Raw genomic sequence first — 6,000 nt, forward strand, 5'->3', positions numbered from 1 at the left:
ACACACACACACATATATACACACACACACACACACACACACATGCATGCATATGTATGTGTGTATTAAACATTTCAAAACATTTTTTAAAACCCCTGAAGTCTTTCAGAACATTATATATATATAGAACATATACACACACACACACACACACACATGCATATTACACATACACACATGCATATGTATGTGTGTATTAAACATTTCAAAACATTTTTTAAAACCCCTGAAGTCTTTCAGAACATTTGGAACACCTGGAATCAAGCAATCACTTACTTCTGGTACCTTACAAAACTAAAGACCAAAAGAGTAGCATTTAAAATATCTACAGCCAAAAAGATTATGAAACCCCGATAGACAGTCTGAGAACGATGAGATGGGAGCTGAATTTCTGTTCACATTTCTGTGCTAGACTTTTTAACCAATTATTATTAGAAAATATCAAACCAGTGTATATTAAAGAGAAAAGCAATATATCATAAAGACAAGATAAAAACAATTTCCAAGTGATCAAAATGCCAGCAGTGGAGAAAAATAAAATACGGTACACTGAATTAATATGGGAAGGCCTGTACGAAAAGAATGCTTCTTTAAGTAGATGCCTACCTCATTTGCATATGTTGAAGAGGCTGCCTGCTTCCTGAGGTCCAAATCCTCTGTGTATGAGGACAGCCAGGGAGGCCTTCATGTCCTACTTGTGGTCTTTTTTAGGCTATACACTGTTGGAGGAAGATGCTGGGCAAGATGACTAAGAAGGGAGAGCTCTACATATTTTAGGAGTCTAAACCAGGCCAACAGACCCTCCATCTTCACATGCAGGCATACACCACTGAATGCCTGGTACTGCATTTTGCTTTGTCCTGCTGACAACGTAAAGATTAGACACATACATAGAAGAGGAGGAGGATACATCTATCTGTAATAATTAACCACGACATATAAGTGGAACCTCCATGTTCAGATAACTGGGGCAGAGGGGCAGCGGGCTCATCTGCTTGTGAGCTTCCCAGAGGGATCTGACTGGTTTCTGTTGGGAGCAGGGGAGTTAGGTCAGATAGGCCCTTGGTCTGCTCTGACATGGAAACTCTTCTGCTTTACACTAGAAGGAAGGTAAAGGAAAAAATGCTTGGACCCTGCCCAGCTCAACAGTGACTCAGGAAGTTAAATAATCTGAATGAGCCAATCAAGAAGAAGTTCCTGTTTCGGCCTAACCACTAGTTGGGAGTAGAAGCAGATGAAGCTACAGTGCCACCTGCTGGCCCCGGAGTAGCAGCAAGATGGTGGCTGTTGTCAGGTAAATTACAGGGCTCAGTGGTTCATGCCCCACCCCTGCTCTCACCCCCATTTTGAAAGCACAGACAGGGAAGGCGGCAGTTGTCTATGAACTTATCAGAGGATAGCGTCTGGTTCAAATTCATCACCAAGCTCCTACATCTCTTAACATGGTGGAACCAGAGCTTCAGTCTTCAGTTGTGAGACTCGGGCCATTCCTGAAGGTATGCATGGCTCTCATTCTGTGTGCAATGGCAGCAGCTGCAGATGGATGTGGTAGCAACAGAGGCTTAGTCTTGCACATGAAGGGGCTGGCAGGAGACAAACCTAGGCAGTCTTCTCCAGCCGGTCTTTGCTCATTGTCTACCTGGGTCATCATTTATTTCTCCAGGCTGCTACCTCTCCTGTCAGGAGGGATACTCAGCCGCAGTGATGTTTCCTGGGCGGAAGGATGCAAAGAGCCTTGGAGATGCCGTTGCCTTTGCAATCAGCCAAATGTCATAGTTTGCTGCCATTAATAAATACTTTTTTAAAAACAGCTGGAAGAAGGAGCTGGAGGCTGCCATATCTTTGTCCTCCAAGCATAGCTTTCTGCAGTGACATCTGCTCTCCTCTGAATAATAATAATAATAATAATAGTAGCAGCAGCAGCAGCAATATTTTTAAATGGTTTATCTTGACAATATCAGGTGCCTTCCTCCACAGCATTTGTGTGACGGAGCAATGCCTATATATATATATATATATATATATATATGTATGTATATATATTGAGCATTCTCTCCCCCCCCCACCCGCCACCCACCTCCGCCTCCCCCAGAATGTTCAGCAGAAAAGGCTTGGCTTGATTAATATTTTCCGCTGTCCGGTAACCATGGCAATTGGGTCAGCAGATATAATACTTAATTTAATCTTCCAACTGCCTCCGTGTGCATCACCAATGTCCCGAATAATAGAAAGCTTTTGCCTCTCTCCTTCGCACTCATTCTCCCCCTCCCCCCTCCCTCTTCCCTCTTTTGCTGTTGTCTTGCATATATCTTTGCCAGTGGCTCCCTCACATGACCCTAAAGGTATAAACTGTTTTCTTCGTTCGCTTTACGCAGTTTAAAAAAATAATAATTCTGGCCATCCCTCTCCCCCCCCGCCAGCTGATCCCCCACAACACACATCAGTCCAATCCCCCTCCTGCCTGCCCGCCCCACCACCAACACCACTTCTCCAGCAGCCAATCTCCACGGTATGACAAGGGGAAACGTGGGGAGATTCGGAGAGCTTTCATAGCAGCACTGTAAGGTTTATGAGCCACCCTCTCCAGCCAAATGAACCCATGTGGATTTTCCTGCCCGTTGCAAAGCTTGCATGATTGGCCAAGACGGACGCGATGGCCCGGTCTGCTCTCCAGGTGGGTCAAGCGCCTCGCTTTGTCGCCTTCGACCCCCGCTCACCTATTTCTCATTTATTTCTTGCTCTTCCTTTCCCTTTGATAATTCTCCTCTTGTATTTCTGTTTCATTTTGTTTGTTTAAGCTGCCATGTTTTGAACAGAAAATGAACCCCTTGATGGCGGGGATCTAAGGGCTGGGGAGACCTGGTTGTCTGGGCCTGGGCAGGCTTCAAGGAGGCGAGAGGAACGGGGAGAGGAAGAGGGTCTTTTATCACGTTCAAAGAATTGCTGTGAATTCCAGGAGGCAGGTGAACTGGTGGGTGCCTTCCACCATCCTTCGTGTGTCAGAATTAAAGAGGCGATTCTCCAGCTGTTGGCAAAGCTTTGGTGGGGAGGGTGTGTGTGTTGTCGGGGGGGGCCTTTGCACAGTGAAAGAGAGGCAATAGGAGAGGCTAGTTGGATCGAAGGGCAGGCCTTCATGTCCCTGAGCACATTCCTTTTAAGCAGGAGAGGAGGTGGCTATCCATTTGCTATTCGTATAGACCCCAGGCAAGAGGCCTTGCAGAGCCTGGTCACAGGGTCTCTGTGTGGCTTTGAGAATGACCTGGGTCGTTGCTGCAGATGCTATTACTTGCCCTGAACCAGAGTGGTGAGGAATTGGCTACAGCAATCGAGGCTTCTAAAGATCCCAGATCCCAGGCATCTGGGCCCACCTGACTCCCTGAGAACACAAAGTGACCCTGAGGGAACAGGCCAGGCAGGATATGGGGAGGCAAAGTCAACTTTAGGTAACCCCCGCTAAAGAGGAATTGACTGAGAAACAGATTCAAGCTGGGGAGTCGGGTCCATTTGAGGGAGGCAGAAGGTGTCATTTAGGTGTGTGTGATTCTACCTGTCTTTATAGCTGTGGATATTTGTAACGGCTCAGAGTGGTCAAAGAAGCAGCCACAACATACCAGGGGCTGCTTTGCTTCTCATTTACATTTGTAGCAATGATGCATCACAAGTCCTCCATCCTGCACTCAATAAAATTGTAGGTAGCATTGCAAACAAAAATGTATAAATTCAGAGAAATTCACACTAAAATACTGATGAATTTTCATGAGGACTTCTTTTAAAAAAATCTGCAAAAAAGGAAAAGCTGAGAGAAACCAAAATTTACAGAATCACCCATATTTCTAACCAGTGACAAATCCATCCTCTGAGCGCCCAGGATCATTTAGATTTACACCTGGTTTTGAACGATGCTCATGCAGCTACTTCTGACATTTTTCCGCTTTGCCACGTGCACCCCATTCAATCAGGAAGTGCAGCCGAGGGCCATTTGCATGGCCTGGTTTGTCCCCAATTGGTTAGGGGTCCTGCTGGCAAAACCTAGCCAGAGGCATCATCAAGGGTTTGGGCCCCTGCTAAGATGCTTCAGAAAAGGAGCTGGACTTCCATAGAAGGGCCTGGCCTCCAGCATGGTGGAGTAAGTGGTGGTGGTGGTGGTCAAATGAGTCTTTTTGGGTTTTATTACAATGAAGTAGTATATAAACACTGTATAATAAAACAAACAAACAAAATGAAGTGAGCAGGTGCTTGCTTAAATATATTCATTATACGGATTTGTCAAATTGGTACTGGTCAGAATTAAATGTGCTACTACCCTGTCAGGGGCTAAGAGAGGGAGTGCTCTTCAGGTGATGAAGTGTAAGACTCTGAAACAGAAGGGGAAGGGTATGTAGGCACCCTCTGAAGCATTCCTACCTGAGGAGCCTGCAGGGCCAGTGTCCTCCTCCTCACCCTGCAGCCAGAGGATGCCATTCTCAGGCTTGGAAGGCTCCATGGAGGACTCGTTGCAACCGGAGATTCCACTCCATTGCAGCAAGAGACTAATGGAGAGGGCTGGGCCCTTTAAGCAAAGCAGAACTTTCCAGTGCCTGCCAGGCTTGTGGTTAGGAGACAGCTGTTCTGCTGCAGCCACATAGGGCTGGGTGAGGTTCAGTTTGTTCCCTGCTGAAGCAACATAGGAGCTGTGTGGCCACAGAACCAAGCCAGAGCCCCTGCATTCAGCCAGAACCCATACCCTCCAACATTTCTCTGATGAAAATAGGGATGTTCTATTCTATTCTATTACTGTATTATTATTATTATTATTATTATTATTATTATTATTATTATTCCCCAGCCCATCTGACTGGGATGCCCCAGGCACTCTGGGCAGCTTGCAACATATATAAAAACATAATAAAACATTAAGCAGTAAAAAACTTCCTTGTACAGAGCTGCCTTCAGATGTCTACTAAAGCTTGTATAGTTCCATCTTTGTGGCTTGAGGATCACATAACTCCATACCCTCCAACATTTCTCAGATGAAAATAGGGACATCCTAAGGAAAAGTAGGACATTCCAGGGTCAAATCAGAATGGCTTCTGTAAATCCAGGACTCCCTGGAAAATAGGGACACTTGGAGGGTCTGCCCTCCTGCCTCCACTCTTGCCTTGGCCTGCTGGTATCCAGCCTGAGCCTCATCTCACCTGAGCCAAGAAGGCCCTGATGGCAAGACAAGGCTGCCTCAGGCAAGATGCAGAAGGGGGCAATGGCACTTTTAAGAGATGAGAAGCTAAGAACCTTGTGGCTCCCTGCAAAGACAAGACCACAGTTCTGAGGTCAGGCTGGAGTCCATAGCCAGGGAAATTATCCAAGGGCTGTGGGAGGAAGGAAGCAAAGGTGCTGCTATCTGAGAGGGGAGATGGCCTGATGGGGACTCAGCAAGGAGGGAGGCCCAAGTGCTTTCCAGAGATGCCCTCTGGCCAAGAAGCAACAGTTCTGGCTTTGAAGCAAGGGCAGTTGCCTGGGCCTGGGTCCAAGCCCTGCTTGATGGCTCCCAGAGCAGCCTTTGCAAGCCAGGTGGGCTTCCTCCAAATCAGTTAGCCTTGGAAGGTGCACTACATATGGAAAGAAATGAGCCCCATCCCTGCCAAACCCCAAATAGGTATTCCCCTGATTACAAGGGAGCTCTTCTTCCAAACTTTCCCTAATTAATTCTGAGCACTCATTGAGATTTTCCATTCCGTTCACAGTTTGATTCTTGCTCTGAGGTGTTTCTAATAAGTGCTGTCATAGAGTCTTCAGTAGAATTCTTTACTTTAATGGATCTTTCGAAAGTGACTCCAATTCTGTTTCATTTAGATGCTTCCTCTGATTGTCAGTTTCATCCACGCTATTGGGCTTGATTATCGACTGAGAGCTGTAAATCGCAGACACTCAGAAGGGCATCAGAGAAGGGAGAGAGAGAGAGATTTAAACTGGTTAAATGTTTCATAATGACACATTTCAGGCTTGCCAAGATGCATGCATGTT

This window comes from Podarcis raffonei, chromosome 8 (assembly GCF_027172205.1).
Source record: "Podarcis raffonei isolate rPodRaf1 chromosome 8, rPodRaf1.pri, whole genome shotgun sequence".
Classification (NCBI taxonomy): domain Eukaryota; kingdom Metazoa; phylum Chordata; class Lepidosauria; order Squamata; family Lacertidae; genus Podarcis; species Podarcis raffonei.